At 39.4% G+C, this 26,363-nt stretch overlaps 1 long non-coding RNA gene across 2 annotated transcripts in view; it reads left to right on the top strand.

Annotated features, from left to right (window-relative positions):
• Positions 1–26,363, top strand: part of LOC113618898 (uncharacterized) — a 54,949-nt gene that overhangs the window by 21,410 nt on the left and 7,176 nt on the right. The window contains exons 3-4 of one of the 2 annotated variants that reach the window (XR_003432183.1): positions 7,502–7,536; positions 22,445–22,563. This is a non-coding gene — a long non-coding RNA (uncharacterized LOC113618898). The remainder of the gene's footprint in view (positions 1–7,501; positions 7,537–22,444; positions 22,564–26,363) is intronic. The other variant, XR_003432182.1, reaches the window with a different exon arrangement.

Genomic DNA, 26,363 nt, shown 5'->3' with positions numbered 1-26,363 from the left:
AAGTGTGAATTGTTATTGCCTTTTGGAAAAAAATAATCTAACAGCATCTATTAAAATAAAGAATCCACATACCCAATGATTGCACTGCTGGGAATGTAGCCAGTAGAAATAAAAGAACCAGTACAGAAGGCTATATGTAACTTGTTTATTGCAGAATTATAGTAGCAAAAAACTAAAAACAAAGTGAATATGCATCCATAAGGAAATGGTTGAATAAATTGTGCATTTATCTGTGTCATAAAATACTATGCAGCTACTAAGAAGAAGGAATTAGAACTACTCCCCATGAATTAGAAGGATTTCTTCACAATGTTGAGTGATAAAGACAAGATGCTGAGAATTGTGTATATTATGGTTTCCAGATATAAACTAGTATATGAGTGTATGTATGTATGTGTGTATATATGTAAATGTATATATTTGTGTGCAAACTTCAGTTTGCTCATGATTACCTGACCTTGGGGAAAAAGCATGGAATGCTCTACAGGGCGTTGTTAACAAGGGCTATGCCAGGTTGGGGGTAGGGGGATTAGTTTTGGGTAGATGCTGGAAGAGGGTAGAAGGAAAAAAAATCTAATAGAAAATTTTTAAACTAGCATAATGATACTATATATATATATAACACACACATTAGTATGTATATACATTATATATACACACATATACATGTATAATGTGTGTGTGTATATATATTAAGAGAAAAAGCTAGAGTTGAATCTATATCGACATATTTGCAGGGATATTCATCATATGTTGTTAAATTTTTAAAAGCTAGTAATGTGTATGGTATGATTCTATTTTGTCAAAACAAAGAACATAAAAACAAACCACTATAACTGTGGGCTGCATAAATGCTTGTAATACTGAATGAACCATGAAAAAGATGTGAAGGGATAAATGCCAGTTGTTAACATTTGTCACCTCAAGGGGGTTGAGATGGGGATGAAATGATGATTAACTTTTCTTTACACATCACTGTCGTAGTTTCCTTGTTGCAATAAAGCTGTATTGCTTTATAATTTGAGAAACATAAAGCAGAGGAAATAAGAAAAAACTATAGTCTTTCACTTAGAGAACATATTATCTTTCATGATATATTGAAGTCTTTTTTTCCCCTTAAAGTTTCTTGGTATTTGTTGTTTTCTTAATCGGGAATAAGTGTTTATCAAATATTTTGGGGGCACCTATTGAGATGATCATCTGTTTTTTCTCCTCTATTTTCTCTTCAATATCTGTACTCTCCCATGTGGCGATCGTATTCATTCTCAAACATCATACATGTGCCAACAAGCCCCAAATACATATCTCCAGCCCAGACTTCTATTCCAAACTCCAGATCCTGGAGAACTGCCTGTTGACATCTCCCCTTGAATGTCTAATGACATCTCAAACTCGATACAACTCTTCCAAATTCCACCAAACCTATTCTACATGCAGCTGTCTTTATATCAGGTAAGGACAACTTCATCTAGCCAATTCTCAGGCCAGAAAATATGTGTCATCTGTGACGTTTCTCTTTCACACTTTTACACTCAATGCATCAGGAAATCCTGTTCATTCTATCTTCAAAATGCATTAGAATTGACCACTTTCATTACCACCACTGCTTCCAACCTGGTAAGAGCCACAATCCTCTCTCACCTGCATTACTGGTGGTCCTGTGTCTGTTCTTGACTGTCTACAGTCTATTCTCAACAGGACACCCAGAGTCAAGCCCTTTAAATGTCCATGAAATCACATCACTCCTTTGCTCAAAACCCTGTTCTCTCCTCTCCCCACCTACACACGTCCCCCTGCCACTGCTCCCAATTCATTTAGATTAAAACCCAAGGTCTGTACAAGGGCTACACAATCCAGCTCCCTGTGACCTCTCGACCTCATCCCCTTCCACTTCCAGTTTCCTCAAAGTTCCTAGAACATGACAGGGATACCACTCCTGCCCTGGAGTCTTCATATTCACTGTTCCCTCTGCTTTGAATGCCCTTCCACCAGATAGCTGCTTGGCTAACTCCTCTCCTCAGCGCTCCCTACCCTAACCACTTTATTCAATATCCAGCCTCCTACTCCCACAGGACAACTGTCTTTCGCCCCCATCTACTTTTTCATCTTCCATGGCATTCATCCTCTTCTCCAGACTGAAATGTTTAAGTTTATCTTTTATTGTCTGTCTCATGCCACTAGAACACACTCTCCAAGAGGACAAGAACCTTGTTTTGTTCACTGATGTGACCCAAATGTCTAGAATAGTGCCTGACACATAATAGATGCTTAACAAATATTTGTTGAATAAAAGAATGAATTAGTGAATTGCATTAGCTCCTCCAAAACCAGTCCTCTCAATGCTATGATTCCTCTCTTGGATGTGTTTTGAGCTGTAATGTTCTACAGGATTTTAAAATTTCTCTTAAGTATGACTCTTACTGCTTTTCCTCTTTTAGGAATCTTTCCAAATTTCTGGCTCATTATTGAAGCTTTTCATTGTTTCCCCCACACTATTATAGATTTATTTTCTTTTAAAGTACCTCTATGATGATTTCATAGGATTTGGTGAGTAAGGAAAAGCAGATGTGTGTGCTCCCTCCTCCCACCCTTGACCTCAGAGAACTGGGAGTTTGTTAGTGTGCATCCGTCTCTCTGAGTCTGAGTGAATCTGATGAACTTAAGTTACTGGGCTGTGGGCCCTAGTGACCCCATCAATACAATGTAGCCTTATGAAGCCTGGCTTGGCCAACAGCTGGCCTTCCTCTAAAACCTCTAGCTCTAGCCTTTCAAATTTAACACTGTCCTCATTAACCAAGATATTATAAAGTATTTTTTTTCAATTCAGAGAGGAAATGAATTGCATAAAAGCTAGATAATAAAAATGAGGTTCTAATGCCTGACACCACATTTCCTTCTTACTAATCAACTCAAATCTTAAAATCAAAGATATCCACCCGCATCCTTAGGGAACTCATTGAAAATCTTATGCAGCTGAAAAAATTTCTAATCTCCTTTTACCATAGCTCTACTAGTCAATTAAAGACTTTTCAAAATGTAAAATATGCATTTTTATGTCTAGTCTCAAAGTCACTGAAGACCAGATTTTGACAATTGATTTATATGCTGAATATGCCTACCCTATGAAAAGAAATTTGGTTAATTTGGGAGTTTGGGAGTGTGCTAAACTATTTTTATCTGACTTTCCTACTAGCATAGCATTTATAAACTGCAGAAAAACTTGCTTTTTATTCCCTCATTAAAAAAAAATTTATATTCTCAATGCTTTTGGTTTTGTACTTTTATGTAATTTCATGGCTATGTTGGATTTGGAGGAAAAGTGTTCACTGTGAACCCATTTATCCAAGACCAAATGTGAATAAACATAGAGCACGAAATCACAAAACTGTGACTGAATTTATTATTTTTAAAAAAGTATGACTTGGCCTTTGACTACTAATCTCAGCCAATATAGAGAAGAGACCTTGAGCTATCAGCTGAGTCAGCACCCCCCCTGTCAACACCCAACTGTCAACTGGATAAACCAGTCGTTCCAGATCTTTCTGTTGAATCAATAGACCCACGTCCTTGGCCTCCTGCTAACAGTCTTATCCTTTTCCTCTACCTTCTCTAAGATACACCAAATAAGAACTCCAGTTTGTAAACAATTGGTATAAATGGTTTCTATTATCTTGGGAAAACCTATGCGAATGGAGGCTTTCATCTTATTTTGGAGTTTATTCTATTCTAGCACCGTGATAGTAAATAAGTTCTTCCCTGTGCTCATCCAAAATGTTGTCCTTTGCTGTAAACTCATTTTCTCTTAATTAAAATTATTGGACATAGAAAATCGTCACTCATCATCCTCTGTATTATCCTTGGAGACAATGCACAAGATCTCTCTTTGACCTATTCTAATTTTTACTTGTGAAAAAATGGAAACCTACTTTTCATTTCTCATCATTTTTGGATGCTGTTCAGCAATTCCATGTGATTATTGAAATGTGGCCAAAATGGGACCCCATTTACTAGATCTTTGTAGAGATGGTAGCTTTTGAAAGATTGAAACAATAGGAGAAATTAAACAGGAAATGATAGATTTAACTGTCTAAAATTTTTGAATTTATATACCATGAAAATTAATAAAGCTGGCTAGGAAACATTAAAATAGTAAAAAATTCATATCTATACAATCTAAAGAATTTACTTACTTGTATGAAAATCTGCTTATATATAAGATCAAATTTTTAATGAATAATTATGTTCATTTTTTAATACTTTGGTTATTTTCATTTAAAACCATCTTTTTGAGTAACATCAAGATGCCAGTAGATACATGAATCCTGAATAGACAATATTCTTATTGGCCAACATTCACTTTTCCTCAAAATCTAGTTGACGTGTCATGTCTTGGAAATCCTCAAGAAACTCCTAGGGAAAGTAAGCTCTTCTTTAAACCTGTGATTTTGTATTCCATAACACATTGTACTGCCCTTGTTTAATAGTCACAACAGTATTCTGCAATTATTTATATGACTGTCTTCCTACTAGAAATAACCAACCGCATGATAAGATGTCAGAGCAGGGACGATGTCTTTGCTTCATTATCTTTTCATTGTCCAACATGGTGTCTGCCATATGCAGTAGGTGCTTCATAATTGCTTATAGAATGAATTAGTTCACATTAAAATAAGTGTAAATAGTAATTAGAGAATTATAGAAAAGACCCCCCTTCTCAAGCTCTTAATCAAAAGTCTGCAATATAATGCAATATTATTTTGTTCAAAAAGACTTTAATGTGTTGAAGGACGTGTTCATTTTGCCTAGGAATTTTTAAAATATGAATATTATTAAAGATATGAAAAGATAAGAGTTTTCCTGAAATTAATTTATAAATTCAGTTTAATGACAGTTTACAGGGTTCTTAAAACTTAGCACACTCATTCCAAAGTCCATCTAGAGAAACAAACATAAGAGAAGAGCCAGATAGAAAAAAATAACGAAGAGAAATAACCCTATTAAATATTTAAATGTTTCACTAAATTACAGTAATTAACATGCTGTGGACTGCTGTGGAAACAGAAAGATTCTATTAATAAAGAGAATGAGAAATTCAGAAATGATCAGAAGCATGTATAAACATTATTTTACAATAAAGTTAGCCTCTCAGAAGAGGTGATGAAAGGTTGGCCTGTCCAATAAATTATATTATGAGAAATGGAAAGGCATTTGACAAAGGTCATCTGAATCTCTACATCACTTCTTTCACCAAAAGAAATTCAATGGCTTAAACTCTTAAAGTACTACAATGACAACAACAACAAAACCCCTAGAAGAACATGTCAATAAATAAAAAAAAAAAAAAGTTTGAATGAGGAAGACCATACTAAGCATGACATGATATTAACAAACCATGAATGATTAGATTGACTCTTTAAATTTTTAAAAAATCCTGAAATTTCCATGCAGCAAAAAAGAACCCTACAAAACAAACAAAAAACTCTCCATAGACAAAATCAAAAGATAAACAAGAAACAGAAATAATAATGTTTGTAATACATGAAGCACTAATCTCTTTAATATGCAGAGTTCATACCAATCCATATAGAAAAGATTAATGTTCCAATAAAAAGATGAGCAAAGGATATGAACACAAAATTCATAGGAGAGTAGTAAATGGCTAATAAATCTATAAAAAGATAATAAAAGAGTATCAAAGTAAAACAATGAAATTCCATTTTTTACTTAGCAGATTAGTAAATTTTAAAAAAATTGATGACATACAGTATTGGCCACAGAGAGAGGAAATTAATACTCCCCCCAAAATTGGTGGAGGGGTGAGAAGGTGCATAAAATATTCTAGAGGGGTTTTTGGCAATAGTAATAAAACATTTACATTAAAACAAACAAGCAAAAATGTGTTTAAGGGTGTTTATTGTAGCATTGTTTGAAATAATAAATGCTAGATACAACCTGAATGTCTATCAACAGGGAATTAAATTATTACAGAGCCATACAATGGATCTCTATGCAGCTCACAGAGAATGTACTAGAATAGAAGAATATGAAAAGGTGTCTGTTATATCATTAATCAAAAAGAAAAGCAAGTTCAGAACAGTGGTAGAATGGGATCCCATTATTTTTGTGTTGTCATTTTTGTTTTTTTTGACTGCATTGGGTCTTTGTTGCTGTGCGTGGGCTTTCTCTAGTTGCAGTACGCTGGCTTCTCATTGCAGTGGCTTCTCTTGTTGAGGAGCATGGGCTCTTGGCGCGCAGGCTCCAGTAGTTGCAGCATGCGGGCTCAGTAGTTGTGGCACACGGGCTGTAGAGCATGTGGGCTTCAGTAGCTGTGGCACATGGACTTAGTTGCTCTGCGGCATGTAGGATCTTCCCGGACCAGGGCTTGAACCCATGTCCCCTGCGTTGGCAGGTGGACTCTTAACCACTGCACCACCAGGGAAGTCCCCCCCCATTTGTTTTTTTAATGAGTATTAACAGCATTTATGCTTTGCATGTATTTATATAAAAACTATCTGAAAGGACATACAATTTATTAACAGTGGCAACTTCTGGAAACGGGACTGAGAGGAGAAAGTTATGATAGAATTTTACTTTTTACTTTACATTTTCTTTTACTTTTTTATGAGTATGAGGTACTTTTGTCATTAAAGTTTAAAATGTAAAATAAAACTCACATTTTACATAGCAAACATTAGAGGCAAAACCCTTTGACAAACAATCTGGCAACAGGTGATGACCCACAGGGCTGGGGCTAGGGTGGGGCAAGAGAGGCACGTGCTTTGGGCACAAAATTTAAGAGGACATCAGAAAACCCAGAAATCAAGATGAGTGATATTTTAATACACTATTTAAAAACTTTTTTTATTGAAGTATAGTTGATTTACAATATTGTGTTAGTTTCTGGTGTATAGCAAAGTGATTCAGTTATACATATATATATTTTTTCCAATTCTTTTCCGTTATAGATTATTACAAGATATTGAATATAGTTCCCTGTACTATACAGTAAATCCTTGGTTTTTATCTATTTTGTACATCATGGTGTGTATCTGTTGGTCCCATACTCCTAATTTATCCCTCCCCCACCTCTTTCCCCTTTGGTAACTGTAAATTTGTTTTTTATGTCTTTGAGTCTGTTTCTGTTTTGAAAATGAGTTCATTTGCATTATGTTTTAGATTTCATACATAAGTGGTATCATATAATATTTGTCTTTCTCTGTCTAGTTTACTTCATTTGGTATGATAATCTCTAGGTCCATCCATGTTGCTGCAAATGGCAATGTTTCATTCTTTTTTATGGCCAAGTAATATTCCACTATATATATATTTATATATACATTTATGTATATATAATGAAATGTATGTATATACCACATCTTCTTTATCCATTCATCTGTTGATGGACACTTAGGTTGTTTCCATGTCTTGGCTATTGTAAATAGCACTGCTATGAACACTGGGGTGTATGAACCTTTTCAAATAGAGTTTTTGTCTTTTCCAGATATATGCCCAGGAGGGGGATTGCTGGATCATATGGTAACTCTATTTTTAGTTTTTTAATTTTGTCATTTTAAGAATGGTATATAAGGCTTCCCTGGTGGCACAGTGGTTAAGAATCTGCCTGCCACTGCAGGGAACCCGGGTTTGAGCCCTGGTCCGGGAAGATCCTACATGCTGTGGAGCAACTAAGCCCGTGTGCCACAACTACTGAGCCTGCACTCTAGGGCCCTGTGCTCTAGGGCCCGCGAGCCACAGCTATGAGCCCACACACCGCAACTACTGAAGCCTGTGCGCCTAGAGGCCGTGCTCTGCAACAAGAGAAGCCACTGCAGTGAGAAGCCCGCGCACCGCAGCAAAGAGTAGCCCCCGCTCGCCGCAACTAGAGAAAAGCTTGTGCCAGCAGCGAAGACCCAACTCAGCCAAAAATAAATAAATTGGAAAAAAAAAAAAGGAATGGTATATAAACGGAATCGTACAATATGTGACCTTTTGAGATTAGCTTTTTTTATTCAGCATAACAACCTTTTAAAATTCATCCGTACTGTTGCGTGCATCAGTGGTTTGTTTTCATTGTGGAGTAGCATTCCATGGTATGGATGTTACCATGTCATTTTCAACCATTCACCTATTGAGGGAAATTGTAGTTCCAGTTTTGGGCTGTTTCAAATACTGATGCTATGAGAAATCATGTGTCAGCTTTTGTTCATTTCTTTAAAATAAAAGCCCCAACTATCAAACTCTTAGAGGAAAACATAGGCAGAACACTCTATGACATAAATCACAGCAAGATCCTTTTTGACCCACCTCCTAGAGAAATGGAAATAAAAACAAAAATAAACAAATGGGACCTAATGAAACTTAAAAGCTTTTGCACAGCAAAGGAAACCATAAACAAGACCAAAAGACAACCCTCAGAATAGGAGAAAATATTTGCAAATGAAACAACTGACAAAGGACTAATCTCCAAAATTTACAAGCAGCTCATGCAGCTCAATAACAAAAAAACAAACAACCCAATCCAAAAATGGGCAGAAGACCTAAATAGACATTTCTCCAAAGAAGACATACAGATGGTCAACAGGCACATGAAAAGATGCTCATTATTGTTAATTATTAGAGAAATGCAAATCAAAACTACAATGAGGCATCACATCATACTGGTAAGAATGGCCATCATCAAAAAGTCCACAAACAATAAATGCTGGGGAGGGTGTGGAGAAAAGGGAACACTCTTGCACTGCTGGTGGGAATGTGAATTGGTTCAGCCACTATGGAGAACAGTATGGAGGTTCCTTAAAAAACTACAAATAGAGCTACCATACGACCCAGCAATCCCACTACTGGGCATATACCCTGAGAAAACCATAATTCCGAAAGAGTCATGTACCAAAATGTTCATTGCAGCTCTATTTACAATAGCCAGGAGATGGAAGCAACCTGAGTGCCTATCATCGGATGAATGGATAAAGAAGATGTGGCACATGTATACAATGGACTATTACTCAGCCATAAAAAGAAACGAAATTGAGTTATTTGTAGTGAGGTGGATGGACCTAGAGTCTGTCATACAGAGTGAAGTAAGTCAGAAAGAGAAAAACAAATACTGTATGCTAACACATATATATGGAATCTAAGAAAAAAAAAAAAGGTCGTGAAGAACCTAGGGGTAAGACGGGAATAAAGACACAGACCTACTAGAGAATGGACTTGAGGATATGCGGAGGGGGAAGGGTAAGCTGTGACAAAGTGAGAGAGTGGCATGGACATATCTACACTACCAAATGTAAAATAGATAGCTAGTGGGAAGCAGCTGCATGGCACAGGGAGATCAGCTCTGTGCTTTGTGACCACCTAGAGGGGTCAGATAGGGAGGGTGGGAGGGAGGGAGACGCAAGAGGGAAGAGATATGGGAACATATGTATATGTATAACTGATACACTTTGTTATAAAGCAGAAACTAACACATGATTGTAAAGCAATTATACTCCAATAAAGATGTTAAAAAAACAAAAAAGCCCCAGAGTGCAATTGCTGTGTTACATTGGCTGTACCATTTTACATCCCCACCAGCAATATAAGAGTGGTCCAGTTTCTCTGCATCCTCTCTAGCATTTGGTGTTTGTTATGGGCTGGATTATGTCTTTCCTAAATTCATATGTTGTAGCCATAACCCCCAGTACATCAGAATATGAGTATATTTGGAGATAGGGTCTTTAAAGAGGTGATTAAGGTTGAGTAAGGTCATTGGTGTAGACCCTAATCCAATACAACTGGTGTCCTTATAAGAAGAGATTAGGACTAAACATATACAGAGAAAAGACCATGTGAAAACACAGGGAGAATATGGCCATCTACAAGTCAAGGAACAAGGCCTCAGAATGAAATCAACCCTGCCAACAGTTTGCTCTTAAACTTCTGGCCTCCAGAATTGTGAGAAATAAATTGCTGTTGTCTTCAGCCACCCAGTCTGTGGTATTTGTTACAGCAGTTTTAGTAAACAAATGCAGTATTGTCATAATTTTTTATTTTAACTGTCTGACAGGTGTGTAGTGACATCTCATTGTACTATTAATTTGCATTTTCCTAATGCCTAATGATGCTGAACATCTGCTCATGTGCTTATTTGCCACTTGTATATCATTTTTGGTAAAATGTCTCTTCATGTCTTTTGCCTGCTTTCTAATTGGATTGCTTGTTTTCATAATGTTGACTTTTAAATGTTCTTTGGATATTCTAGAAATGAGACCTTTGTCTAATATGTGATTTGCAAATATTTTCTCCCCATCTATAGCTTGCCTTTTCATCCTCTTAACAGGGTCTTTCACAGAGCAAAATTTTAATTTTGATGAAGTCCAATTTATCCATTTTTTTCTTTTATGGATTGTGCTTTTGGTGTTATGACTAAGAACTCTTCACTAAGTCCTAGGTCCTAAAGACTTTCTCCTATATTATCTTTTAAAAATTTTATAGCTTTACTTTTTTTTTTTTTTTTTTTTTTTTTTTTGTGGTACGCGGGCCTCTCACTGCCGTGGCCTCTCCCGTTGCGGAGCACAGGCTCCGCGGCCATGGCTCACGGGCCTAGCCGCTCCACGGCATGTGGGATATTCCCGGACCGGGGCACAAACCCATGTCCCCTGCATCGGCAGGCGGACTCTCAACCACTGCGCCACCAGGGAAACCCTATAGCTTTACATTTTACATTTAACTCTATGATCCATTTTGAGTTAATTTTTTTTATAAGGTGTGAGGTTCAGGTCAAGTTTTATTTTTTGTTTTTGAGGAGTTTTTTTGTTTTGTTTTCTTTTGTTTTGTTTTGTATTGCCTATGGATAGCCAGTTGCTCCAGCACCATTTACTAAAAAGACAGTCCTTCCTCTATTGGATTGCACTTGCCCTTTATCAAAAATTACTTGACTGTACTTGTGTGGGGATATTTCTGGGTTCTCTATATTGTTCCACTGATGTATATGTCGATCCCTCTGCCGAAATCACACAACCTTGATTACTGTAGCTCTACAATAAGCCTTGAAATCAGGTAGAGTGATTCCTTCCATTTTTTTCTTTTTCAGAATGGTTTTAGCTGTTCTACTTTCTTTACCTTTCTATATAAATTTTAGAATTATCTCACCTATCTACAAAAAATATTGCTAGGAATTGCATAAAAGCTGTATATCAGTTTGAAGAGAATTCACATCTTTAGTATGCTGAGTTTTCCAATCCATGTATATGGAAAGTCTGTATATTTACTTAGATTGTCTTTGATTTCTTTCATCAGAATTTTGTAGTTTTCAGTATACAAGTCTTGTACATGTTTTGCTAAATTACACCTAAATATTTCACTTTTGAGGAGTAATTGTAAGTGATGTTGTATTCTTAATTTTGATTTCTACATATTCATTGTTGGTATGTACACAATTACTGGCATCTCTACTAGTATACAATTTATTTTATTTTTTATAAATTTATTTTATTTATTTATTTTTGGCCACACTGGGTCTTCGTTGCTGCGCACGGGCTTTCTCTAGGTGCAGCGAGCGGGGACTACTCTTCATTGCGGTGCACAGACTTCTCATTGCGGTGGCTTCTCTTGCTGTGGAGCACGGGCTCTAGGTTTGTGTGCTTCAGTAGTTGTGGCATGTGGGTTCAGTAGTTGTGGCACACAGGCTTAGTTGCTCCGTGGCATGTGGGATCCTCCCAGACCAGGAATTGAACCTGTGTCCCCTGCACTGGCAGGCAGATTCTTAACCACTGCGCCACCAGGGAAGTCCCCCAAAATATATTTTTAATACATTTATAGTAATGTTTCAATAGTAAACGCATTTAGTTTTTTTACAACTTTAGTAATTATTTTGCCATTGCAAAATATAGCAGGAGGATGACTGGACCTTGGCAGCTTAACTCAATCGTGTAATAAAAAAGACACTTCACCATCCATACCATCCCTGAGGAAATGGCTTCAGTAGCTAAATTCTTATCAACTTCCGGTAACTTTTGCCCATACAAGAAATCAAAATGAATTAAAAAGGGGAATTTTCTCTCCAAAGACTAAATTTCTAGATTCATATACTTTTTCTATTTTATCTTCTTTATCTCCAGTGGTACATTTCCCCTTCCTGTCTGCTCTGGCCCCGCACACAGAACTCAAGATTATGGTGAGGAATATGGGAATACAACAGGATGAGACTCAGGGGAGTCACTTCCCTCAGCCATTTGTACGTAGAGCCACTTACCTGGTTGAGGCCCTTATCATCTCTCCTGGGGGAATATTGTAACAGCCTCCAATTGGCCCCCCTGCCTCCTCCAGCCTCATTCTCTTCCCATTCATTTTCTGTACAGCTATTGCAGTTTTTTTGTTTTTTGTTTTTTTGCTGTACGCGGGCCTCTCACTGTTGTGGCCTCTCCCGTTGCGGAGCACAGGCTCCAGACGCGCAGGCTTAGCGGCCATGGCTCACAGGCCCAGGTGCTCCGCGGCATGTGGGATCTTCCCAGACCGGGGCACGAACCCGTGTCCCCTGCATCGGCAGGCGGACCCTCAACCACTGCGCCACCAGGGAAGCCCTGCGGTTTTTTTTTAAACAAATACATTTGCTCATGAGACTTTCCTATTTAAATCTTTTTGTGATCCCCTCGTGTGTACAGGATAGAATAAAACACGAGACCCTTCATAAGGCCCAGCCACTCCAGCCAGTGTACTTCTTCTGTCTCCATCCTCATAAAGCCTAAACTCTAGCCATTAAACTACTCAGAATTTCCTGAATAAGCCAAATATTTTTGTTCATTAATATAATTTTCCTCTAATTTAAACTCTCATTACTCCTTTGACAAAAATGTACCTATCTTTAAAGACAAACTTAAAAAAAATCAACATTTCAGAAAGCCAATTACTTTCCTTCATCTCCTGTTTCAAATAAAATTTACCACTCCCTTTGTCATGTCCCATAGTCCTTTACCCTTTTACCTGTGACCTTATCTTCCTAATCAACAAGTGTGACACATTTTCTGATAAATATAATTATACTAATGAGGACAATCAGATAAAATACTTTAAATTAAGACTACATAGCACATTTGACAATATATTATAATCATAAACACATTTGATGGTATAATATCTTGATTTTAAGACACTATTGATTTTAAGATGGCATATTTATTTAGTAATACATTTTTTAAAAGACTATTAATCTACATCAATCTACATATTTTAAACTGCCAAATTTATCCAGATAATTACATTTTACTTTTTTTGTTTAGTATTACAGAGTTTAAGTCTTCAACATAATGAGAATCTAAGGGTCCTTCTGAATCACATCTCATCACCTGCAGTTTGCTTGGCATCACGGTTTATATCATGATCATTTTGTAATCTGTTCTGGTGATAGTGACCCCTTTAGCATCCTTAGTTAAGATCATTAAGTATGGAGTATATTAAAGATTATCAAAGTTTGTCATTGTTTCTTATTTGGTTAAACTCAGTCTTGGTTGCCATTTAATTAAATGATGTATTGCTGGAAGTTAAATGGTTTCTCTTTAAGTGAGAGGAAGCTTTGAACAGAGAGACTTCTAAAGCCTGAGTGATAATCCCTCATGGTGTGTGAATTGGTTACACCTGCCTCTCCCAGGTTTGTAAGTTCTATCAGCTATTACTGAGAGACTTGGTCGTTTCTACTGTCTTTAATCACATTGCTTGTTGAAGAGAGGAATTTGTTCAATTTTGTTTGTTTTAATTCTTCATCATAAAATAATTTTTTGGAAGACACTTAAGCAACAATTAGGAATCCAAAGTTAGTTAAAATTTTATCACCGATGCAAATAAAGGTGAGAAAAGGGTAACATACTCACTGTGCATCACTAAATACTCCTGTGCTCCAGCCTTCTCACTTGTGTTACCCCAGCTGGTGACAATTCACTCTTCTGCCCGGCAGCTTGTAGGAAAGTAAAGATTGGCATTGATTGTAAAGGCACATTTCAATTCCAGAAATATCAAAATTTAACAAACATTTGCATTTATCATCACAAAATTAAGGTATTGTTTATGTGTTTGTGTCCTTCACAAGACTATAAGCTCCTTAGTTCTGCTATTTTTTCAACTTCATCTCTGTGTTCCTAGAGTCCAGTATGGTGCTTGGTATGTATTATGTGCTCAATAAATACTGTGGAATGAATGAGAAAATGCAAACTATACACTAATTGGGTAACTAATTTGATACGTGTTCATGTATCAGTTATTTAGTTGGACTGACATAGGTTTGAAGGGGGTGATTCTCAATTTATTCTTCCTTTTTTTTGTGAATTGTGTTAGACATGTTTTGTTCCTCAATTTGAAGAATCTTTTTCTCCAGTTCAAGAGGAGAAAAGTCACATAAATGGATAGAATTTTCTTGCTTAGATTGCCCATGTATCTTTGGAAGCTGCTTCTACTTCTCCGATAAGCGCCAGTTCACAAACAAGTGAATAAACAAGTAGCAAACAAATATTATCAGGACATTTTAGAAATATCTGATAGTCCGTAAGTCCAGAGATTGATTTTTCAAGGAAGAGTGTGCTGAAAGCTGTGCTTTTTAATTACACACACGTACTCATGTCATATCTAGGCTACTAAAATTGTTCTTGGTTCATATGATGGAATTAAGTAAAGCAATATTTCATGGTGCTATTCAAAGAACCTTCTCAACTGTGCAGGGGTTAGGACTAGATGCACTGTTTGCCCAGAGGCTCTTCAAAGAGGGAAGCATGAAAAGCCTGGGAGTGAGTGTGGTGTTCTAGTTATCCATTGCTTATAACGAACTATCCTGAACATATGGCAATCATTTTATTATATCTCATGATTTTGTGTGTGAGGAATTTAGGCAGGGGTCAGCAACAGTGCTCCATGTGGCATCATGTAAGATCACTCGGCAACACTCAGCTGGAGGCTGGGCTGGCCAGGAGGGTACGAGTCGGCTTTACTCACATGTCTGGTGGCTTGGTGAGTCGGATGAAAGGCTCAGCTCAGCTGGGACTGTCCGCTGGAGTGCCTATGTGTGGTTTTTCTCTCAAGGTAGCCTCAGGATAATTGGTTTTCTTACTAGGCAGCCCAGGGCTGCATGGCTGTTTATGACCCAGTCTCAGAACCATATAGCGGCCCTTCCACCCTGTTCTATTGGTCCAAGCCTACCCAGATTCAAGAGGCAGGGACACAGATCCCACCTCTGGAAGGAAGGAGTGTCAAAGATTTTGCAGCATTGTTTTTTTTTTTGTTGTTGTTGTTGTTTTGCAGCATTGTTTTAAAACTGCCATGAGTGTGGATGTGGGGAGACTCCAACAGGAAGCCCTGTGTATAGGGGGGAAGACTATGTGCCCATCAAGCCTGAAGGGCATGGTGAGGCTGCAAGTGGGAGGATGAAAAGTAAGGTCAGAATCTATCAGCAGGAGTCAGAAACTACATGATAGGAGGAATTGTTGGCATCATGTATTCAGAAGAAAGATCTATGAGCAGCAAGAAATGATGGAGTTTTCCTTTAGAAGTGGCGCAGTGCCTAGTGTGTGATATGCATGGTATTGCCCATCAGAGGAACTCATGATCGTTGCTACTTTATGCTTGGACATCTGAGCAAGTTTGATAATGTGGTCACCAGAAATCAGCATTTCTTCTTCTCAGCAACTCAGCCCATTTTCTGTTCCACAGATCCCTTCTGTAAACCCTGACCAGGGGTCACTGTGTTCCTGGCCTTTCCTCAAACAGAGGCTTCTGCTCAGTTCCCCGGTGCCCCCCTAGCTTAACCTCAGGGGCCATGGGGCAGAGGGCCATGGACAGATTTGGGGCTTCTCTGGCTTCTTTAAACACCCAGTGGAACTCCATCTTCCTCAGCAAGTCTCAGATCTGTGCCCTGAATTCTGTCTTCCTTTATTATTTCCTCCACATCCTTCTGTCTCTTTCCTATTCTGCTGTTCCCATCCCCATGTTCCAGTTCACTCAGGGTCTTCTTGAGGCTTTCTCTGAGCTGATACTTTTCACCCCAGATTTCCCCACTAGCAACTCTCAGGATGGTTAACTGTTGAATTGTCAGGTTAATTTCACATGGATAGTTTCAACTTGGCCATGGTAGAGTAGCTATAACCCAGCCCTCCCTACCCCAGAGCCAGTTGTTAAACACTTACCAGGACGTTATTGCCCACTTCTTTATGATTTTATTTTCTGTCTCTTGCTTCAACCCACCTCTGTCTGAATTTACTTCAGAAATCACCATTTCCACTCACTGTGGAGTCACGGAACATTTGCATTTGAAAATATAAAATGGTTAAGAGCAAGTGACTTCACCTTCTTTAAGCTCTCATCTCCTGTCTGTAAAGTGGTGATAGCAACGTCTTCCTTGGAGGTCGTGATGGGACGAGACCAGGTCATGTAGGTCCGGGCTCAGCAAATATTCACTACTCATTGGCTCTTGTCACTGTGCCGGTCCCCGCCCCACCCAGACTCAGGTTACTCCTTTATCCACTGATAGTTTTTCTGGCACTCTCATGTTCTACGAAAAGCTGGCACTAATGATTCATTAGTGCGGTGTGTTTTAAGCTGACAAAAATCACTTCAATGGTGGAAAAAGCTCACGACAATCAATCCACCCTCGTTTACACTTCTGTGATGAACTGTGAAACCTAGGTCTCGTTCTGCAACGCTAGATCCTGGGCAGTTTGAGGGATCTCAAACTGTGAATTCTTGGATCATTATCTACGTTGTCATTCTTTCACTTGGACAAAGCTGTTCTTCTGGGAATACCCATCTGGCACGTGTCTATATTCAACTGTGCCCTAATTTTGTAGGAACAGCTTCCCTGAGTTCATTGTGCATTGAGGTCAGATAAGAATCATTTGGGCAAAACAAGCTGTCCCCTCTTCTCCGGAGTCTGAAACACACACATCCCATCCTATGCATCATCTGACGTGGGTAGCGGCTGTTAACATGTTTTGCCCAATGGAATTCATATCTGATTCTTCCTGCAAGGCTAATTTAATTTGGAAAAGACTTTTTTTATCCTAAAGTTATTATATTTGATGAGATTAATTGCCCCCTGCTTTCAAAAATGCATATTTCAACGGCTAACAGGGATGTCAAGAAATGCATAAAATAAAAATATAAGGCAGGAAAAAATAGCAGTTATTTGTTTGACGTTGGAAAGTGTCAAGGTCCTTTAATCTGCTGCTTCATGGTCCCAATGGACCATTTAAATGTAAAGTTAGGTTTACTGAGGTGTAATTTACATGCAGGAAAATGTACCTATTCTGATATAGAGTTCTATGAGTTTTTGGGGTTTTTTTTTTTTTACATCTTTATTGGAGTATAATTGCTTTACAATGGTGTGTTAGTTTCTGCTTTCTAACAAAGTGAATCAGTTATACATATACATATGTTCCCATATCTCTTCCCTCTTGCATCTCCCTCCCTCCCACCCTCCCTATCCCACCCTGCTAGGTGGTCACAAAGCACAGAGCTGATCTCCCTGTGCCATGCGGCTGCTTCCCACTAGCTATCTATTTTACATTTGGTAGTGTAGATATGTCCATGCCACTCTCTCACTATGTCTCAGCTTACCCTTCCCCCTCCCCATATCCTCAAGTCCATTCTCTAGTAGGTCTGTGTATTTATTCCCATCTTACCCCTAGGTTCTTCATGACATTTTTTTTTTCTTAGATTCCATATATATGTGTTAGCATATGGTATTTGTCTTTCTCTTTCTGACTTACTTCACTCTGTATGACAGACTCTAGGTCCATCCACCTCACTACAAATAACTCAATTTCGTTTCTTCTTATGGCTGAGTAATAGTCCATTGTATATATGTGCCACATCTTCTTTATCCATTCATCCGTTGATGGGCACTTAGGTTGCTTCCATCTCCTGGCTATTGTAAATAGAGCTGCAATGAACATTTTGGTACATGACTCTTGGAATTATGGTTTTCTCAGGCTATATGCCCAGTAGTGGGATTGCTGGGTCGTATGGTAGCTCTATTTGTAGTTTTTTAAGGAACCTCCATACTGTTCTCCATAGTGGCTGAACCAATTCACATTCCCACCAGCAGTGCAAGAGTGTTCCCTTTTCTCCACACCCTCTCCAGCATTTATTGTTTCTAGATTTTTTGGTGATGGCCATTCTGACTGGTGTGAGATGATATCTCATTGTAGTTTTGATTTCCATTTCTCTAATGATTAATGATGTTGAGCATTCTTTCATGTGCTTGTTGGCAATCTGTATATCTTGGAAACACAAAAGACCCCGAATAGCCAAAGCAATCTTGAGAATGAAAAACGGAGCTGGAGGAATCAGGCTCCTGGACTTCAGACTATACTACAAAGCTACAGTAATCAAGACAGTATGGTACTGACACAAAAACAGAAATATAGATCAATGGAACAGGATAGAAAGCCCAGAGATAAACCCACACACATATGGTCACCTTATCTTTGATAAAGGAGGCAGGAATATACAGTGGAGAAAGGACAGCCTCTTCAATAAGTGGTGCTGGGAAAACTGGACAGGTACATGTAAAAGTATGAGATTAGAACACTCCCTAACACCATACACAAAAATAAGCTCAGAATGGATTAAAGACCTAAATGTAAGGCCAGACACTATCAAACTCTTAGAGGAAAACATAGGCAGAACACTCTGTGACATAAATCACAGCAAGATCCTTTTTGACCCACCTCTTAGAGAAATGGAAATAAAAACAAAAATAAACAAATGGGACCTAATGAAACTTCAAAGCTTTTGCACAGCAAAGGAAACCATAAACAAGACCAAAAGACAACCCTCAGAATGGGAGAAAATATTTGCAAATGAATCAACTGACAAAGGATTAATCTCCAAAATTTACAAACAGCTCAATAACAAAAAAACAAACAATCCAATCCAAAAATGGGCAGAAGACCTAAATAGACATTTCTCCAAAGAAGAGTTCTATGAGTTTTGACAAACACATGTGCTGTGTAATCACCACAATCAAGGTATAGAACATTCCCAGTCCTTCTCCAAATTCCCTAAGGCCCTTTGATGCTGACTCCCCTCCCCCATCCCCAGGCCCCGGCAATCACTGATCTGTTTTCGGGCTCTATAGTTTTGCCTTTTTCAGAAAGTTGTATTAATGAAACATTACACTATGTAGCCTTTTGAGTCTGCCTCCTTTTACTCAGCTAATGCATTTGAGATGCACCCATGATGTGCCTGTACTGGTGGCTTATTCTTTGTTATAGCTGAACAGTATTCAATTGTGTGCATGTACCACGGTTTGTTTACCCATTCACAGTTAAAGGACATTTGGGTTGTTTCCAGGTTTGGGTGATTATGAATCAAGGCACTATAAATATCTGCATACAGATTTTCATATGGACATAGGTTTTCATTTCCCTTGGGTCAACCCTATGGGCCATTTTCTCAGCTCCCCCAAACTCCTGTGGCTGCTTCACATCTGCCTGCATTATCCTCAGAGCCCCAGCTTGGTGAGTTGAGCACCGTTCTTACTTCAAGCAGAGATGTGTGAGTTCCAGAGCCAGGGAGCAGTTTTAGAATTTAGGTCTCTAGACAACCGACCTACCCTCTCCTCTGAGGAGACAGGGAAATAAATAAAATGCAGAGAAATAGATGAACGATAGATAGAGGGAGAAGAGGTGGGCAAAATAAGGCGAGTGAGCACAAGACAGATCTCCTACATCAGGTGCTGTAATTAAGGGCTTCTTCTTAATTAGCAGCCCAGCTGCCTATAAAATTGAATTGTGTTTCTCTGCTTATAAACAGGAATTGTGACTCACTAAGTTATGATTTGCTTAAATCCACTCTTGCCATTTGTGCGTAGGAGCTAATGTATTTATTGCAGCTGATATCTGGACTAAAGTGAAATGATTAGGAGGTCTTTGGTCATCAGAGATTTCTATTAATAACTGGATTTGAAGAACAATAGTAGCTAACACTGAGTACTTGCCATGTACCAGATACTGTTCTAAGGACTTTACATATTCAAACTCAATTAATCCTCATGACAACCTTAAGAGCTAGCGGTAATTTCCCCCACTTTACAAATTTTATATAATCTATGCACAGAGAGGTTGAGGACCCTTAGCAAGTGGCAGTGCTGGAATAAACACAGGCCATCTGGCTCTCCAGCCCAATTGCTTAACCATGAGGCTATCCTGCCCCTAAGCTCCTGCCACAAAGAGCCAGACACTTCGTGCGCCTTCTCTGTTCTTCATACCTACCCAGCAAGGTGACTCTTATTATCCCTATTTTACAGATGAGGGAATTGAGACTCAGAGAAATTAAGTAACTAGGTCAAGGTCCCCGGGCTTGTGGGTCATGGAATTGGGAATGGAATCCGAGTTAGTCCACGTGCTCTCCACCACTTCTCCCTGCCTCTAATAAAATCCTTTGGTTCGCCATGGACTTGACCTAAGTTGAGAGGCTGTCGAGGACATGCAATGAAGATGAATCTGTCTGAGGCTGTGTTAACCTGCTCTCCAGGCTCAGCGTGTGCTCTCTGCGTGTTCCTGCTGGGACTTGGCTCCATGCGGCCTGCTAGCCTCAGAGAGGAGCTCTCTGGGGACCAGGAGTCAAATCGTAAAAATATTCTTATTTTTTCCCAGGACTTTTCGCAAACAATAAACTCCCTTAGAAAGGTTGGGGGAAACACACACACACACAAGTAAATACTTATTGAGAATATATTTATAATAGATGTCTTTTTGCATTCGACTCAACTTTCCTTAATAGGCTGCTTATTCTGGGCATCATGCTTGCTCTAATTAGTTTTTTCATCATGTGATGGTTGGTCTCTGGAGGAAGACAGAGCTTGAAAGCATGAGCCGCAGCCATATTTAGCTGTAAAACCACCAAATAAGCTCATCATTGCCTTGGCTGTGCTTCTGTGAGGTGGAGGTGAGGGCTGGCCCAGTCCTTACAGATCTCACCTTGCATAAAAATGCCCTGACGTTGGGGATGCTTGGTTTGCATTATTTATTTCATCATCATTGGGCATCTTCTCCGTGCTCAGCTCTGCGTTCAGCACTTTTGGACTTTTGCTACCTTTAGTCCCCACAGCTGACTTTCTGCACACATCTGTCCCCCTACTAAATTATGGGTTCCTGAGTGTAGAGAACTATGTCATCAGGGATGAATTGGATCTGGTTTCCTATCATCCAGGAGCCCCTAGTTTAGTAAGAGAAACCGACATATATATAAATAATCTGAAAACACGGCACACTGTGATGGTGCGATAGTTTTATAACAATAATAATTAACATTTGAGGAAAGGGTATCATGGTCCTGGCCCTGTGCAAAATCCTGCAGTGTTTACATATATCTTTAATCCTTAGGGAAATCAGTGCTGTATCAGTTATCTGTTACCATAATAAGGCTGTGTAGCAACCATAAAACCTCAGTGGCATGCAACAACATTTATTTTTGCTCACAAGTCTGAGCATTGGCTGGCAGCTTCTGCTTCTGGGGCAGCGGGCTGTTGGCCGAGGCACCTTGGCTGAGTTCTCCCATGCATCTGGGTGGCTGGGGACTGGCTGGTCTGAGAAGGTCTCAGATGAGACACTTTGCTTCCATTTTACTCTGTCTTTCCTCCTCCAGCAGGCTAGCTCTTGCTTATTCTCATGGCAGAGGCAGGATTCCAAGAAGCACGTGGAAGCACACAAACCTCTAGAGGACGAATCTCGAAACTGGCACACAGTCAATTCTGCTTCATCTGCACTTGGCCAAAGCAAATTTACAAGGGTAACCTAGATTCAGGGAATGGGGTAGAGGCTCCACCTCTTAAAGAGAGGAGCTGCAGAGTTATTCTGTGAAGGGCATGGATGCCAGAGCAGTAAAGAATCGTAGTAGACATTTTTGTAATCTACCACAGGAACTAGTATCATCCCCATTTTACAGATGAAGAAACTGATGCATAAAGAGGTACCTAAGCTCACGCAGAAAGTACTGGCATCATAAAGAAAAGGGCTATGGAAGTACAGATGAAGGAAGAGATTGATGTTTTTATGACAGACTTGAAATCTTCTTTGGTGTGGGGATAAATCAGAACTGGGACACTGTAGCAGGTGCTGTTGATGCCTCACCCCAGTTCATACCAGGACCTTGAGCTCACAGCAGCTGTGGGGGACAGCCTGCCAGCTTCTCACCTCAAGGGACTCTCTGCTTCTCTGCTTGAGGCTTTTTCCAGGGTCATCAAAGTTTGCTCTGTCTCCTTGCAGGGGAGCCTGCAAGTGTCAGAGTTAATGCCCCCAGAGGCAACCCTCAGCCAGCAAGACATAGGAGCTGAGGAATCCATACCCCAGCTTCCCCATCCTGGGTGGAATAATTCTGTGGCACATTTTCGAAATTCCTCAGATGACCCCCTTGGGAACTGAGCCCCAGGTTACTCTCAGTAGTAAACTGCTCATTAACACACACCTTATCACTCTCCTCTTTCAAGGAAGACACCTGCACCCAAACCCTTGTCTTAGGGTCTGCTTTTGCAAGAAATCAAAGGAAGACACCTTGAAGGACGGAAAAGATGTTGACAGATAGAAGAAGCCTGGTGCAGTGTTCCAGGTAAAGGATCTTATTTGATAATGTCTTGAAAGTGTTCTACACTCGTCTATTTTGTTTGGTCAGAAGTGCTTTTCAGAACATGGGACTGGTTTTGAAACATGTAGCACACAAAGCAAACATGAGGGATACCGCTTAGCTTATTCTCATTAGGCACATTCATGTTTTTTTGCTTCTCAAAAACTTAACTTTTCTAGTTATAAAAGAAATGCAGGCACATTGTAGAAAAATTGGAAATGCAAAAGAAAGTAAAAAGAAGAAAAACACATAATCCTACCACACAGAGGCAATTCCTCCTAAAATTTTTCTATATTTTCTTCTGATTTTTCTTGTATGTGTATTTTAATATGTTTCAGGTATACTATTTATTCAGTTTTGGACGCTTCTTTTCCACTTGATATCAGAGCAAAAGCATTTTATAACATTATTAATAAATTTCCAGAAATCTAACTTCTAATGGCTGCTTTATATGACAGCATGAGAATGTGGCATAGATTTACCTAACCATTCCCCCAGTTCTGGACGTTGTGTCTAAATTTTCCTTGTGCAAATAATACTATATTCATATCATTGTGCAATCGCATTTTATATTAATTTCAGATTATTCCTTTTAGGAATGATTCCTAGAAATAGAATTAGTAGGTTACAGGGTTTAAACATTTTCAAAGGCTTTTGGCCACCAAAATCTTAACTTTAACATTTAGGTTTTGTCCAGCCCAGTTATCTGTCTTAGTACCTGAAGAGGGTTTTAATTCAGAACCTTATTCAATCAATCAACATATATTTATTGAGCACCTATTATGATCAGGCGTGGTTCTCAGTACTAGAGATACCAATGAACAAAACATACAAAAATCCCTCCCCTGGGAAGTACAAGATGAGCCTCAGACATCTTCTAATAAATACTAGAGCGTAAGGAAGTGCTTAAAAAAATGATGAGTGCATGTAGGGAGGACCCAAGAGACTGCTTGAAAGGGTTCCCACCAGCAAAATCTGGGATAATGTGAATATCAAATAATTAAGGAAAACAGTGAATTATAAACTATTGAAAAATTAGAAATTGATGAATCCATTGTAATAATAGGTAGATAAACAAACACACAAGGGAGAAGGGAAGGCTCTTGCTTATAGTAAAATGCCAAATTCTCACCAGTCAATGGACAGGGAGTGCTGAAGTGGGAAATTACCATTTTATTACTATCATAATAAAGATTGGCTTAGGCAAGAATCACCAATAGATTAAATCTAGGAGGTAATTTTCACAAGGAGCAAGAGATCTGCATGGCCTTAAGTGTCTCTCTAGAGACTGGTCACCATTTGCAAAGGAAAGAACAGTAACTATTCAGTGCAGAAATCGCACAACATCTCGACCAGATGATAAAGATTGATATCACCCATGAGGGGCAGAGGGATGGTGTGTGCTTTCAAATGTCATTCATTGAGAAGGACACATCAATGATGTATTCTGGTCGGGAATGCCTAACCTGAATATAACTATGAGGAAATATCAGACCAATCCCAAATGAGGAAAGTTCTATTGAAAGAGAGAGAGGGAGAGAGAGAAGCATTATAGTCTTCAAAAGTGTCAGTGTCATAAAATACAAAGAAAGGCTGAGCTGGGAAAAAAGTGCTGTAAAGAACAGTATTAGGTCAATTGACATCATTGGGTCAATTATCAGTTGGAATACCCTAAACACGTTAGATAAGAGTTAAATTCACTGAAGTTGATAACTGTGTTATGGTGATTTAGAATATCCCAATTCTTAGGAAATACACACTGAAGTAATTAGGGGTAACAGGCCATGATGTAGGCAACCTACTCTCAAATGTTCAGAAAAGTATTATGTAATTATATAGTATGGTTGTGCAATTAAAATAATCACATAAGTTTTATATATGAGAGGGAGTACATTATTATGCACATGAATAAAATGCCAGCAGTATGTCAATCTGGGGATAGGGCTTATGGGTGTCCTTTGTCCTATTCTTATGTTTGCCACTTTTCTGTGAGTAAAATTATTTCCATATCAAAAATTTTGATCTCATAGAGCCCACATTCATTAACATTACAGAAAGATTGGGGGAGAATCACTGAATCCACACACTGGAATGAAAACTGTGTTCAAACACTTCACTAAATGTTTGCTTAAGCATAACCAGCCTTCTTCCAGTGTTACCTTCCAGTACCCTCTCTCTAGGTTGGGGTGGGGTCCTTAACCAATGGGGTGTAGGTCCTCGGCCTGTGTTCCACTTCTTCATGGTTGTGCCCACAACGTCTCATCCCCCTATTGTTCTGCATGATGATATTTCCTATTTCAGGGCTATATTGGCCAGGTTCTAACCAGGACGGCGGAAACCTTCTGGATATTTAAAACAGAGGGAGCTTAATGTGGGGAATTGGTTACATGGGTGATGGAAATGTTAAGAAGACAAATGGGAGATCGAGGCGGCCCAGAGATTTGCAACAGCAGAAGGCCACTGCCGCCTCTGAGCTGGAGGGACAAAGGGGGAAGGCAGCATTGCTGGAGCCCGGGGGCCGGGGTCACCTGGAGACACAGGAACCGCCACAGGCCTAGCTGGCAGGAGCTGGCAGCTCAGACACAGCCCTTGCTAGAGGAAGTCCCTGCTTCTCCCTCCTCCAGCTCCAGTCTCCCACGACTGCCTCCCCGTGGCTGAGCCCAGGGCAGCCTGGGAAATGCAGCTGCAGGGTCAGCCCATCTCTCACCCTCTTAACACAGACACCTTGTGGGATATAGAGCAGAGCAGGAGGAGAATGAAGAATAGATCTTAGGGCAGCCACTCCTGTGCCCTCATTGCTATTTGCAGAAAGTTCTTGGCATTGGCATCCACAATGTTCAAAATCCCCTCTATGTATATTGTCTAGGGAGGCTTGGCCTCTCTCCTGTCCTTTTTGTAAATTTTTTGGTCTAGGTCCTTGGGCCTGTGACTCTGTCTCTATTCTGAGCCCTCTCTCTGTTGGCCATGAGTTCTCTCAAGCTGACCTGTGTCAGCCGTGGTTTCTGCAGCCAGGCAGATCCCTTTGAAGTCCTGCATAGTTTTCACATTAGCATTTATATTGTGGCTGCACCTTTGAGGGTGCTAACCATGCACTTCTCTTCCTCTCTGTGGTCTAGTTGCTGTTTCCCAAACACTATCTGTAATCATGTGAGCAGGATTTTGCACCCCTTTGGTGGGAAGAGTCTCTTTTTACTTGGGACCTGGCCTGAAAGCAGAGTTCCCCATTGGGTGGTGCTGTGGCCCATCCTGTGTCCCATTACTGAGAACAACCCTAGCATCACCGCTCAAGGATGCTGCTGCTTTTGTCATCTCAGGCCCAACGGCTTGTTAGCCTGTGCCTTTTCATGGTCTTTTGTCTAAGAGTGGAAACAATGGGATTTGACTTCCCATTTTTCCTGGAAAATTAATTTATTCTTTCCATGTCCATGCTAAAGATGGCCAGAAGATTGAAACAGGCACATATTGGAAATACCACTGGGGGAAGGGCAGGTACCCCTATCTCAGAGTGACTAAATGTCAGCGATCTAGATGTCCCCGATTCTCTCAGCCTGCAATCGCCTTGTCTTTAAAGATTTAAAGATCAACTCGAATTCCTATCTCACTTTTGCCAGAAATCAGCATCCCTCCCAACAAACCATACTATTCTCTGTGACTTTTAAGTTCCTCCCAGTCACCTCTGGCTTCAGTTTCCTGCTTCCGTTTGATTCTCAATCTCCATTCTACGTCCTCTATGCTGTTCCTTTTCCACATTGCGCGATCAGTGTCATTCTTAACATCATGCAGGT

Source organism: Aethalodelphis obliquidens, unplaced genomic scaffold (genome assembly GCF_003676395.1).
Source record: "Aethalodelphis obliquidens isolate GAN/ISIS:26980383/991018 unplaced genomic scaffold, ASM367639v1 scaffold6, whole genome shotgun sequence".
Lineage (NCBI taxonomy): Eukaryota > Metazoa > Chordata > Mammalia > Artiodactyla > Delphinidae > Aethalodelphis > Aethalodelphis obliquidens.
Note: the sequence above shows the minus strand (reverse complement) of the source record. Positions and strands in the feature narration are given on the sequence as shown.